We start from the raw sequence: 13,390 nt of genomic DNA on the forward strand, positions 1-13,390 counted from the left end.
AGCCTGTGATTGTTATTATATTGGGAAAACAGAACGCCACCTCAGATCTAGAATATATGAGCACATGAGAGACATCAACAAACGCAATGACAACAATGCGCTTTACAGACATGCCCTGACTTGCACACATGCTGACTTTAAGTTCTGGGTATTGGAGGAAATTGCCTACCCAGAAAGAGGAGGGGATTGGGAGACACGTTTGGAATACAAAGAAATGATATGGCAACTAAGGTTAGATGCTTGTGGTAGCAAAGGACTCAATGACCACATTTCTATTAGTCCGGCATTAAAAGTATTAGCAGGTGACCCTAAGAGACACAGTAGATGAAATTTAATTAATTTATTTATTCATTCAATCAATTTCAACAAACATTCAGTTTTATTGTTTTTTTATTACTCAATATTCAATATTTAATATTTAATTTTCAATATTTTAACATTTAATACTTAACATTTTATACAAATACATATATTATACAAAAATATATATATTATAAATATATTTTTTACACATAATTTTTACAAAATAAGTTTTATTTATGTACATTTTATATATACTATATTACATTATATTTATATATATATATATATATATATATATATATATATATATATATATATATATTTACATACATTTTTATACATATACATCAATTTATATTTCTCATTATTTATTTATATTTATATTTATATATATACATATATGTTCACACATATGTTTTATTCTACTTTATGTTGTGTTTTGAATATTTATACAACTACTTATGTCTAACATATTTAACACTGCAGTATTTTGTGGCATTTATGACAGCAGTGGACCCAAGATCTTTGGGGATCTGTGAAAAAGGTTTTTTATGTCTGGATTCCTTATGTTTGTACTTATGTCTGGTTTCTTTATGGCTGCATTTTTATGCCTGAATTCCTCATGCCTGCACTTTTTATGTCTGTATTTTTTATACCTGCATTTTTTAAAATTTGCATTTCTTATATTTGCATTTCTTTATATTAGCATTTTTCATGCATGCATTTTATGTTTGCATATGTTTTATTGTTGACTTCCTATCGATTTACATACACATAAATATATATACATTTTTTATACAACAAAGTTTTGTATAGTGATATTTTAGTATTTAGAAGCGACAATTTGTTAAACAGTTAGGTTTTGTGAGGTCTGCCTATTTAATTAATTCTTTGTATTAAAGTATTCAGTCAGCCCCAGTCAAGAAAAGTAACAAAGGCTAGTCATTTATATAATTTCATTTCGTTTTATATAATCAATGATGTCAGTTTCTGTGGACCAATGAGTGAGAATTATTTGTTATAAAAGAACAAGTTAGTTTATATGGTAACAGGATTCTGAAGAAGTCTCAGTGATGAGATGAAAGCGCTAAGTCTGTTACCTATTTTATTATTTATTATTTTATTATTTATTACTTTTTTCTGTTAAATAAACATCAGTTTAATTCTATTCACTCTGTGGTCATAATTGGAATACAAAGACAACGTGATTGTGGTTACTGGACAGCCTTTATTGTGTCGGAGCAGCGTTGAGTTTAATTTTTGTGTCTTGTGGTGGATTTTTGACTTTGAAGCCTAAACGATTACCGGCCAGTTGCTCTTACATCATTAGTAATAAAGTGTTTTGAGCAGTTGATCAAGAACCATATCTCTTCAAGCCTACCTGCAACACTGGATACATTACAGTTTGCTTATAGATCTAAGCGCTGCACGGCTGATACAGTAGGTATAGCACTTCATGAATCCTTGGCACATCTAGAGAACAAGAATTGCTATGTCAGAATGCTGTTAACTGATTTTAGTTTCATCTTTAACACTGTCATCCCCCAGAATCTGATATCAAAGCTTATCCAGCTGGCCATCAACACCCCCCTATGTAACTGGATACTGGACTTTCTCATCAACAGACCCCAAAAAGTATGTGTGGGAAATAACAGTTCAATCAGTATTACATTGAGCATGGATGTCCCTCAGGGCTGCGTCCTGAGTCCTCTGCTGTTCACCTTGTTGATGCATGACTGCATGGCCAAGCATGAATCCAGCAAAATTACCAAATTCACGGATGATATCACTGTCATAGGTCTTGTCAGAAATGTTGAGGAAACAGCCTACAGGGATAAAGTGGAGCATCTGATAGGCTGGTGCGACAGCAACAATCTGGCCTTAAATGTGAGCAAGATCAAAGAATTAATAGTGGACTTCAGGAGGACTCAGGAGATACATCAACCTCTGGAAATTAAGGGGGTGTCAGTGGAAAGATTCAAAAACACCAAGTTCCTGGAGGTGCACATTTCAGGTGATCTATCCTGGTTGACTCATATTAGCCACACAGTGAAGAAGGCACAACAATGTCTGCATTTCCTACAGAAACTGAGAAATGCAAACCTGTCTCAGTCCATCCTCAAAGCCTTCTACAGAGGGACTATTGAGAGCATCCTCTCAAATAACATCATAGTTTGGTATGGTGACTGCAAAGCATCTGACCACAAGGCTCTCCTGAGGGTTATGAGGACAGTGGAAAAAGTCATTGGTTCCTCACTCCCACCCATGGATGATATGCATGAGACTCGGTGTGTTGGAATAGCTAGAAAGATAGCCAACGATCCCACACACCCTGCCCATGGCAAGTACTTCTGCCTTTGGTATGGTAACTGCAAAGCATCTGACCACAAGGCTCTCCTGAGGGTTATGAGGACAGTGGAAAAAGTCATTGGTTCCTCACTCCCACCCATGGATGATATGCATGAGACTCGGTGTGTTGGAATAGCTAGAAAGATAGCCAACGATCCCACTCACCCTGCCCATGGCAAGTACTTCTGCCTTTCCACAGGCAGGCGGTATCACAGCTTATATTGCAAAACATCTAGACTGAACAGAAGCTTCTTTGCTCTATCCATAAGGCTGCTGAACTTGAATGCCAGGTGTGACAGTGAATAATTACATCAATACACCACATTCTATGAAGTATCAGTAATAACGCTGGCAAATTGCTTCAATAACTGGTACAGTTAGCCTGATTTCTTATTCTGTTACTTCCTGAATGTGCAATAGTCAGGAGTGAGTTACCACTCTATATATGTGCTACATGAACATCAGAATATATCATACTACAGCTGATGAAGTGCAATATTCTAAGCAATCACTATGTGAAATCATAGTCTTGCAATGCCTACTAGTGTAACACTGTCTAATGTCTTCCTGTCCAATTGCGGTAATTCATTGTGTTGTTAATATTTTAATTACTGTATGTGCATTAGTCTTACTGTCATTCAAACTATGTGTTCATTGTTATGTCTTGCACGGGGACCAAAGCAACGTAATTTCGTGCAGCTTGCACTGTTGTGTATATCTTATTGACAATAAAGTTTACTTTGATTTTGATTTTACTTTGACTTTACATAGTGATTACCATTTAGATTGGAGAGTTTATCAGCAATCCCTGAGTGTGGGATGGTGTTGAATGTCTTTGTGAAGTCTAGATATGTGGTTTATACTGATTTTCCCGCATTCATTGCTTCAATAACTTTCTAGTCAACCAGGTGATGCAGGCAGGATCTGCCTCAACAAAACTAAACTGGCTTCTATCAAACATTTGTAGGTCACCTGTATTCTTATTTATTAATTCCATAATGATCTTCTCCATTGCCTTACAGATGAGGCTTGTCAGACGTATGGGTCTATAATTACCCAGGTGCATTGATCCTCCATGTATTCTCAGGAAGATGACTTTTGGTGCCACCTATTCATCCTGTCCAAAGCCTGTTTGGAGGCTGATATGAAACAACCTCTGTAGAGGGTCTGACAGCTTCTGTTTCAGGCTGGCCAGTAGGCAGCTTGGTATGTTATCTTGCACCAAAGACGTAGTGTTCTTTGCCTTGGAAAGTGCATTGAGGAGTTGTTCTTGTAAGATTTGAAGGAGTAGTGAATGCAAGCATGTGATCTGGGAAAGTAGGAGGGTGAACACAGAGCTAAATTTATCATCTAGTAGATTGGCTATGCCCACAGTGTCTGAGTGCTGGGCATTGTTTCTGAAGTTTCTAACATAGTTAAAGAAAGCTTTATGGTTGTCTTTGCCTGGGTGGCAATTTTTACCTGTTTCACTCCATTATCTCTTTTCTTGAAGGGTAAACTGAGAAGGGCACACGAAAGAATCCAGTTAGAGATGTGAGTCCTTACGATTGTGGCCATGCTCAGTGTGTGTGTGTGTGTGTGTGTGTGTGTGTGTGTGTGTGTGTGTGTGTGTGTGTGTGTGTGTGTGTGTGCGTGCGTCTGCATGAGTTTGCATATTGTGTGTGTGTGCGTGTGTGTGTGTGTGTGTGTGTGTGTGTGTGTGTGTGTGTGTGTGTGTGTATGTGTGTGCGTGCGTCTGCATGAGTTTGCATATTGTGTGTGTGTGTGTGTGTGTGTGTGTGTGTGTGTGTAAGGAGGTATGTGGATATGCAATTTATGGCATACCCCACATTTCCAGATACATACTGGATAAAATATGGTAGAAAATGTGTTTCCATTATGACAGTGGAATGCTTACTGTGCATTTTCCAAACCTTCATTGTCTGATACTAACCAATGGCAATAAAAATGCTTGGGTGCCCCCAATAACAGCAGTGAGTAACCAATAACACAATGCCCCAACACAGTATATAAAAAATGGTTCAGTGAACTACCTCAGTTATGGTTAAAACAGCCCCATTTTGTGTCGAGGAAATGCAGGGCTATATTCATAGCTGCTTATAAGGTGCCACAGCAAAAGGAAAGGATTGGTCAGGAAGAGAGTGACCAGGATAGATAGTGGAAGCTAAAGCAAAATATTAAAAAAGTATGGATTACTATAACATTCTCCTAAGTACACATGCAAACCTAATGGCCTTAGTGCCATTTAACAATGAGAAGTACATTTGTCTTCACGAAATCACAGATCTGAATATACTAGGTTCTATCTATGGTTTAGTGCAGGTGTAAAATGTACTACTCTGAGGTTCACATAATTGTGCCTGGATCTATTCTTGTGCAGATCACATTTGACCTGAGTGAGGCACAGTCTGTGCATTTAGAGCTAGGTATGTTTGTTATAGAGTGTTCAGAGAAACCTGTGGGCTTATTTGTAGAACATTCAGCATTCATTCCTGTCTTATGCCTCCTGCCTCTTATGTATGTTCTCACTAAACCATTCTATATACTCTTTATTATTTAAACACTCATCTCTGTTTCTGAGGTTCACATTTTCTGCTTTGTGTTCTTGTTCATGGACAACAACAAAATAAAATAATGCAGTTATGCCATTTATCATCTTGTCTGCATTTTCAGACAGAATTTGCCCTCACAGATTTCCCTGCCCCTTCTATCTCCCCTACATATTGCAATGTTTCCATTTTATTCATCTTTTATTGTAGTCTGTTTTTAGTCCTTCTTTTTCTTCCACTCAGTGTAGCGTTAGTAAAATGCAAAGCAAACAACTGCAGTGAGCCTTTAGGCAGCTGGGGGAGGGTGTGAGTGAAAAAGCAGGGATTATGTCTTTTCATCGAAGCAGCACGCACAAAACAGAACTGAAGAGAATCAGCACAATCCACAAGGTACAACAACAATGGAAGTACAAGTGCTGCTGCTCACAGCCAGGTAAGTGTGCACATTTTGCACTCTGTGTCTGGGTCTTTGAAATATTTACTTTCTGATGAGTTTTATTCCCTGTGTCATGACTAACAGTTGTCCTTTGGGCCAGTCCATGCAAAAGAAGAAAAATAAAAATATTATTTAACCTTTTCAGCAGTAACAGCACAAAGTGCAATGAGCATACTTTCATGTAGGATATGCATACCTAAGCATCAAACTGAACTGAAGTGAAGAGAAGTGATTCTGCTATTTGTGTTTTACTTCCACACCAAACCAGAGCATGGTAATGCTGAGTAATACAAGTGTCTGAATGCGTACTTCTGTCCTGTAACCCAAGTGTCAGTCTACCATTTTGCTGTGGAGATTGCTACCTAGAAGGGCAAACACAAACAGTGTGATGCATTTTGGCTTTTTTGTCAGCATAATGCAGATCAGTTTTCTCTTTATATCAACAGGAAGGTGGACCTGCAGTGAGGCCATAGTGAACACGTAGAGCTTTATAAACTTCTGCCAAGAATGCGTAGCTAACAGGGTATAGTTATTCTGACTGCTTGATTAGTGTCTGGCTTCTATCATTAGGTGGTTGGGCAACAAGACTGGTGCCCACTTTGCCCTTTGGAGGGGGGAACTATTTTAGATAAGCTTTCCTTGGCTAGTCATTTGGAAGCTTGGGCTCACAGCTATTCAAAAAATAACATTCCTAGCGGTACACCAATGCTCAGTACACTGTCTTGTGCATTATAACATTCCTAGCGGTACACCAATGATCAGTACACTGTCTTGTGTATTATAACATTCCTAGCGGTACACCAATGCTCAGTACACTGTCTTGTGTATTATAACATTTCTAGCGGTACACCAATGCTCAGTATACTATCTTGTGTGCTATAACATTCCTAGCGGTACACCAGTGCTCACCATTATACCTCAATTTACAGCAGGCTTTGACTCATATAGGTTCATAGGTGTGTGCTAGGCTAACAACCACTAGGACCCTTATAAGCCTAGCTGTGCAACCCAAATGCGATCCACAAATTTGATTTATATGGGGATGATCTAATGATTGTCACTGTAGGGCTAGCCACCTGATGGTGTGAACCTTGGCTTGAGATGATTGCCACTGTTGAAGTGACACGCTGACCCCATGTGCAAAATGGGAAAAAGTGGTTGAGGATGGATGGATAGATGAACCTACTGACTGCCTGTGCCTATCAGAGACATACGAGCCAGACCAGGGGTGAATTTCCAATTACCCATCGCCTGTTCCAGAGAATGAGAATTCTGTGAGAAACATATTTGTCTCTCCAATATGTCCTATTTATGTTGCAAGCAAAATGTAAGTCTTTTAATCAAGTAGATCTGATGCTGTTTGTTTTGTGGATGTGCAAAAGGTTCATCAAAACAAAGTCCAGGGATGCCTTGTATGCCAGGCAAAGATCACCTCTCAGAAGTCTGTATACCAAATTGTGTGTTAGCCATTTTACAAGATCATTTTTTTAATTAAGGCTGAAAATAAAAGATCTGTATGTTTTACATGCCAGCCCTAATATATGTAGACAAGTGCACAGTACAGAGAGAATAATGAACTGAAAATGAATAACTTCACAGATCAGTTAAAAAGTGGTACAGCTCTGCTCTGCCTTTATTGAACATGCAGAAAGATTTTTAACCAGAAGACCTGTCAGTATGCAGTGCGATTATTTGACTTGGATATAGTTATACATATCAAATAACAGTTCTCAAAGTCTGCTAAAATTATTTTAGGATGTTTGTTCATATCACCTGAAATCTTTCTTTCTTTCTAACAGGGTCAAAGTTGAAAGTAAATGAGCTATCACTGTCCAAGTGCTTGGCCGCAGACTATGTAGCTGAAGAATTGTAAAATGATAATTATAAATAATGAAAGACAGAAGGAAAAATGAAGATAGAATCTAGTGACATGCTAAAATATGGATATCATATAACCTTGCTTAGTATAAATTCAAAGATGGGAGACAAATGTTGCAAGCCACTGAAGGAGTAAAGCCTAGAGACTGTAATTTCAGTTGATTGTAGACTCATAATGCATATGAAATCCTATAAGACAGAACAGACTAAGCTCAAATCAATGCCCTATAAAAACCTGACAATACACCTTTAGGTGTATAAATGCAGAGACAGGAACAAGAATATTACAGACATACTTATAAGCAGAGATCTACAGCTCACTGGTGTCACCCAAAGTCAGGAAGCAGTTTAAATTTGCCTTACAAACACAAGGTGCAGGGTTTGAGTCTCACAAGGGATAATTGGCTAGGCTTTAAATGGTTCGCAAGGGCAGTTAGCTTAGTACTAAGTTATGAACCTATGAACCTATATTAAACTAGTATTTCGTGTCTGTGTTTTAGTAGTGAAGATCACAGAGCGCAACTTCCGTGTGCTGTATATATTATATTTAATGTACAACACAGTCTGAAATTAGCCAACCATTTTTCTGCCATTTTTAATAATTGCTGCCATTGTATTATTCCAGCCTTAAAATGTGAGAAAGCCTCAACCTCGACCTGTTGTTTTACAGCTTTAAATCTAGCAATCTTACTGGGTTTGTCATACCTTTTTTCAGCAACACCTGATCTTGAGAGGCTTCCTTTGCCTGACTTGGATAATTCTTTCTAATCATCTAGAGCTCACAAACCAACTTGTTATCACTTTAAATACGATTTACTTATTAAAAACAAATACAATTCAGTAGAATCAAGAGTGATGGGGGGGGGTGTAACCTTTACCACACTTTAAATGCAATAATATATAATACACATGTTATGTGTTGCCATGGACTGCATAAGTTAAATTGTTCTTTATGCTGAAGAACATGGAAACTGAATAAATGAAATCAAAATTACAAGTCTCAATCTCTACTATATTCTTTACCAGTCTAGCTTGTAGATTAAAAAAAAAGCCATGTTCATACACTTAATCAGCAGAAATATGCCTGCTAAGGTATTTACTGTATCACTTCTATTTATTTAGAAAATAGTTATATTTTGCTACATTTCTTCTGTAAATCAAATCCTACTGTTTGATATTGGCTGCCTTTGCTATACAAGTGCATTACAGTGCATCATGTCTGTATAATTTATTTCACAGGTAGTAGGGTTTTTTGGCAAATAGCCATCAACTTTACAATCATATGGATCTGTGTTTGAATCTGGCATACTCCACTAAATTTTATCCAGAATAGCCATGAGGTAGAGCCTTTTATTTCTCAGTAGTTAAACACTGAATATAAAACATATAATAAAACTGACGTACCTAGCACCCTTGGTTAGAAGTTTGGTCTACACCTATTTACCTAGCTGCTAGACTGCATAATTAGTGGAAACTCCTGTGAAGTATAGCCCTTCCTGGTATGTTATTAATAATCACATGCGCATTTTCTACCTGCTTTAAGACAAGATCTTGAGGCAGTGTAATGTCTACATTTGTCTTAGCCCACTGTAGGAACACATATATTGTGCTCTGTGCCAGATGCACTAAGAAAGGCTTTAGTCATGGAATGTTGCTACAGGTATTTATTTATTTATTTAGTTTCCATTTGTTAATTAGGAAAGTCTGTTTTGGCTCATTTTCATGGGGGAGCCCTAGTATCCATATGAACATACAAATATCACAATATGAATGCAAGTTTTATATAATATCTTGTACAGCAACAACATATCTGCAATTTGTGCAGTTTATATTAAAGCAGTTGAAATTGAAAAGTTGCTGAAATATGTTTATAATGAATGAATCCAGTAATTTCAGCAGTAGTTAGGATATGTTAGTGCTGCATAGCCAGTGCAATGTTGGTAAAGGTACATTACAGGTGTGTGAAGAAAGTGTTACTGTTCGCTGAAAAGTAAAAGTGTGAGAAAAAGAACAGTTGCTAGGAGGAGAAACAAAAGAAATGAGAATAAAGAGTATAATGCTAGGTTTGAAGTTTCATTAGGATTATTTATCTTGAGTAATTTCATGGCTGAATTTTTTAAATACTTTATTGAAAGATGATTTTTATTTTAGTAGAGTAGTCAGTGTTCGTTACATGTACAGCTCCAGGTAGATGCTAGGTGTTTCCTAAGTGCATATATAGATTTTTTTTTTGCGGTTTTGCTCTAATTGCAAGTCTAAGGGGATAGAATTTTATAATTTGGATACATGTACTCAGAAAAGAAAATTTCCACAGTAGTTGTTAAACTTAGTCATGATTAAAAGATTTAGGTTTAAGGATATGAGTTGTCTAGGTGGGCTACATCTTTGTAGCAAATTCACTATTAGTCAGCATTTGCTTGATTTGTGTAGTAGATTATGGGTGGTTCTAAGCTGTGAATATTGTTGACATTCTAACCATCTATATGTTGTAGCTCTGTAAAATTATATGTTTTACTAAGCAGGTTTTGATGAAAATCTGCTCAAGCTTGTGTAATTAAGTTTTTTGGATTTTAGTTAAGGCTGCTGATACATATAATAGGCTTGGGATGAAGAGAGTTTGCACAGTTGCAAGCTGTGTTTGCTCTGTTAAGTAAGTTCTGGTTTTATATAACATAAGTTTTATTAGTTTTGGATGTATCATAGACAATGTGTTTGTCAAACCTGATGATCTGTGATTGCATCTAATAATTTGATGCAAGTTACTTGTTCAACAACAATTTTATTTAAAGTGTAATATGAAGTCATACACTTTGCTTTTGAAGTGAATCAGATTAAATGAGTATGTAGTATTACTTGAGATTTGGCTAGATAATTTTCTAGCATATTGAAAGATTCCTAAGTTACTTTTGGAGTTTGGCTGGATTATCTGCTTAGCATGTATGTGCTGAGTCATTGGCATATTGAATGGTAATTATCTTATCAACTACTATCTGTATGTATCATTTTTTAACACCTTTATTGAAATATCATTTAAGACATAGACAAACATACGTTTATATAAAAGGAAACAACCATATTAACATGTTATCAGTTACAGACATTGTATATCACATGTATAACTATCATCGGTCCAACATCACATAAATTGCTCAATTCCTGCCTTTCCCTAAACTTCACTCCTCCTCCAAAACATTATTCTGCATGTATTGTTTCCAGAATTTCCAGTTTTTCTATGAAATTTGCTGCTACCCTTTTCTAAAGAAATTATTTTCAGTTATTTTATCTCTGATACAATATTCAATACTTCATGTAAGTTGGTTTAGACTTTGATTTCCATTTTCTAGTAACTGCTTTTTTGGCAGTTACCTCTTTCTTCCTCATCACACCTCCAACATTTGGCATCTACCTGAGGAAAAATTCTTTGAAGTCTACTTGTGCTATAAAATAGCTATGCAAACATTTCAACCAAAAAATCATGAATTTTCTATACTGTGTTGCATATTTGGGAGCCATGCAAATGTTCTACCATTGTTTCCTTGAGAATTGCTTTTCCAGTCTTTTTTCCAAATCTTTCTGAATTACTCCTGCTTGATTCCTATAGTTATTGCACAATATTTTATAAGCCTTACTAATTATCCATTTTTCAACAGCAGCATATGTTCTAGATTCAACTACAAACTCAATCAGAGCAGGTCTTTCACTTAGGATTCACCTATACTCTGATAACGATCCCTAATAAGAAAGGCTGTCTCTAACCTGCAGTCTAAATGTCTTGTTGGCCTCTTTTAATTTAATTTTATTAACTTTCCCTCTCTAGTTATTTACTACCAATACCTTGGCTCCTTTGCCAGTTTTCTCCAGTAAATTCCAACTCTCTCTCTCGCCTGTATTCTGTACCCATAATTGCAGTCATCCCTATCAGCAAAATCTCCTTTCTCCATTATCATGTTGGCTTACTTCTTAGAATACTTTGTACTACTTTATGGGTATAATATTCTGTATGGTTGCTGTTATTCTCCTTAAGGATCTACATCGAAAATTCCGCTCTCTCCTTATTTCTTGAATTTCCCCCCGTTTCACCACAATTCCTTTCCACTTTGAATTAGTTTCTGTTTATGTATATGAGCCTTAACTATCCAGCTATAAAATATCCCTTAAAATCAGGTAATCCTAAATCAGTTTCACCTGACCCTTGCTCTCTTCCCCTCCCAGATAAATTCCTTCAACATTTTGTTAATTATTGTCCACAACTTCTTCTCTGATTGATAAAAATGTGCCTGACCTGTATCATGGTATCCATATCCATATCCATAAAAAAGAGCTTCCAGTTTCTCAGTTTTTATCTTTTTAGTCTCTTCCCACATATCCTTAGCTGCCACAACAGAATCCTTTTTAAACCATACTCTCAAATACTTAATTTTATTGTCCCCATAAATATGGGCATTGCTGAACCAATTCATGTGTGGGTACATAGTTTACAGCTACAGCTTTTGTTTTATCTTCATTCATTTTATGTCTCAAAAAGACTTGCAACTGTCTCAAAATGTTCCACAACACTGGGATGTCCTTTTCTGGTTTTATCATGTATAAATTAACATTGTCTGCAGCCAACTTTTCTTGATTACCATACCAATTATATCCTTCAGTTTCTGAGTCCCTTATTTTCTTTGCAAATGGTTCTAAATAGAAAGCAAATAACCAAAGTGAAGAGGACAACACAGCCTGGTTCCTCTTTTCAGACACAGCTTGTCAGATAGGAACCCTCCCACATTAATTTTTGCCTCCAATCCTCATATGTACTCCTAATTAACCTTATTATTGTATCAGGGAATGCAAATGCTTCCATTGCACATAAAACCCTAGCTTACTCTACCAAATGCTTTCTCTGCATCAAGACCCACCAACAACAGCATTATTTTCTAATATTCTGCTTCCCCTCTAGATCATCATTGTTCTGTTAATGTTGACAAATATTTACCTCATCTCCAGAAAACCACATTGATCCATATCTATCAATTTTGGCAACACCTTTGCCATTCTTTTAGCTATGATAGACATAAACATTTTATAATCATGGTTTAAAATTGAAATGGACCTGTATGACGGATCTTTACCATCTTTAGGTATTACAGCCACCACAGCTTTCCTACAGGATGTTGGCACTGCCCCTTCTTTTAAAGTACTGTTAAACAAAATCTTCCAGATCTTTATCACTTTCTTCCATCCTAGCTTCCAAACTTCCACAAGAATATTATCTATTCCTGGAGACTTTCCTGCAGATTGATTATACATCTCTATTTTTATCTCATCTCCTCCTAGCTTAACTCTTAATTGTTGAGCCTCATCTACCTCTAATCTTGGCATACTTAAGTCTTCCATAAATATTTCAATTTCTACTCTTTCTTGATTTCTACATTTCACTGCTTTATACACATTTTCATAAAGTTTCCAAAATAACTCTAATACCGCAATAGGATTTCTGGTTATTTTTCTTGTTAAGGCACCCTAGGTTTGGTAACAACCTTTTCTACCTTCTGTTGGCTAAGTCATTGTGCTGAATGTTTTTGTGCTGTGGAGTTATTATCAAAAAACAGTTGCTAACAGCAATCTTTCTAAATGCATACATATCATCTAGATACTCCTTTATTTCCTTTTTTAGCACTGTGCAGTTGCTCCTGTTCTTGTTCAGTGAGATTCCCCTTATTCTGCAATACTTGAACCTTTGTCACCCCCTCTAAATAATTCTTGTTATTTTTTAACCATATTTCTTTTTCCATTTATTTTTACCCTTCTTAAAGACCACTTTCATTGTATTGCACTCACTAGGTATACTTTCTAAATAAATTTCTATCTTCCCTAATAATTCTTGAAAATT

The sequence above is a fragment of the Protopterus annectens genome, chromosome 11.part0, assembly GCF_019279795.1.
Source record: "Protopterus annectens isolate FY-2018-M chromosome 11.part0, PAN1.0, whole genome shotgun sequence".
NCBI lineage: Eukaryota > Metazoa > Chordata > Ceratodontiformes > Protopteridae > Protopterus > Protopterus annectens.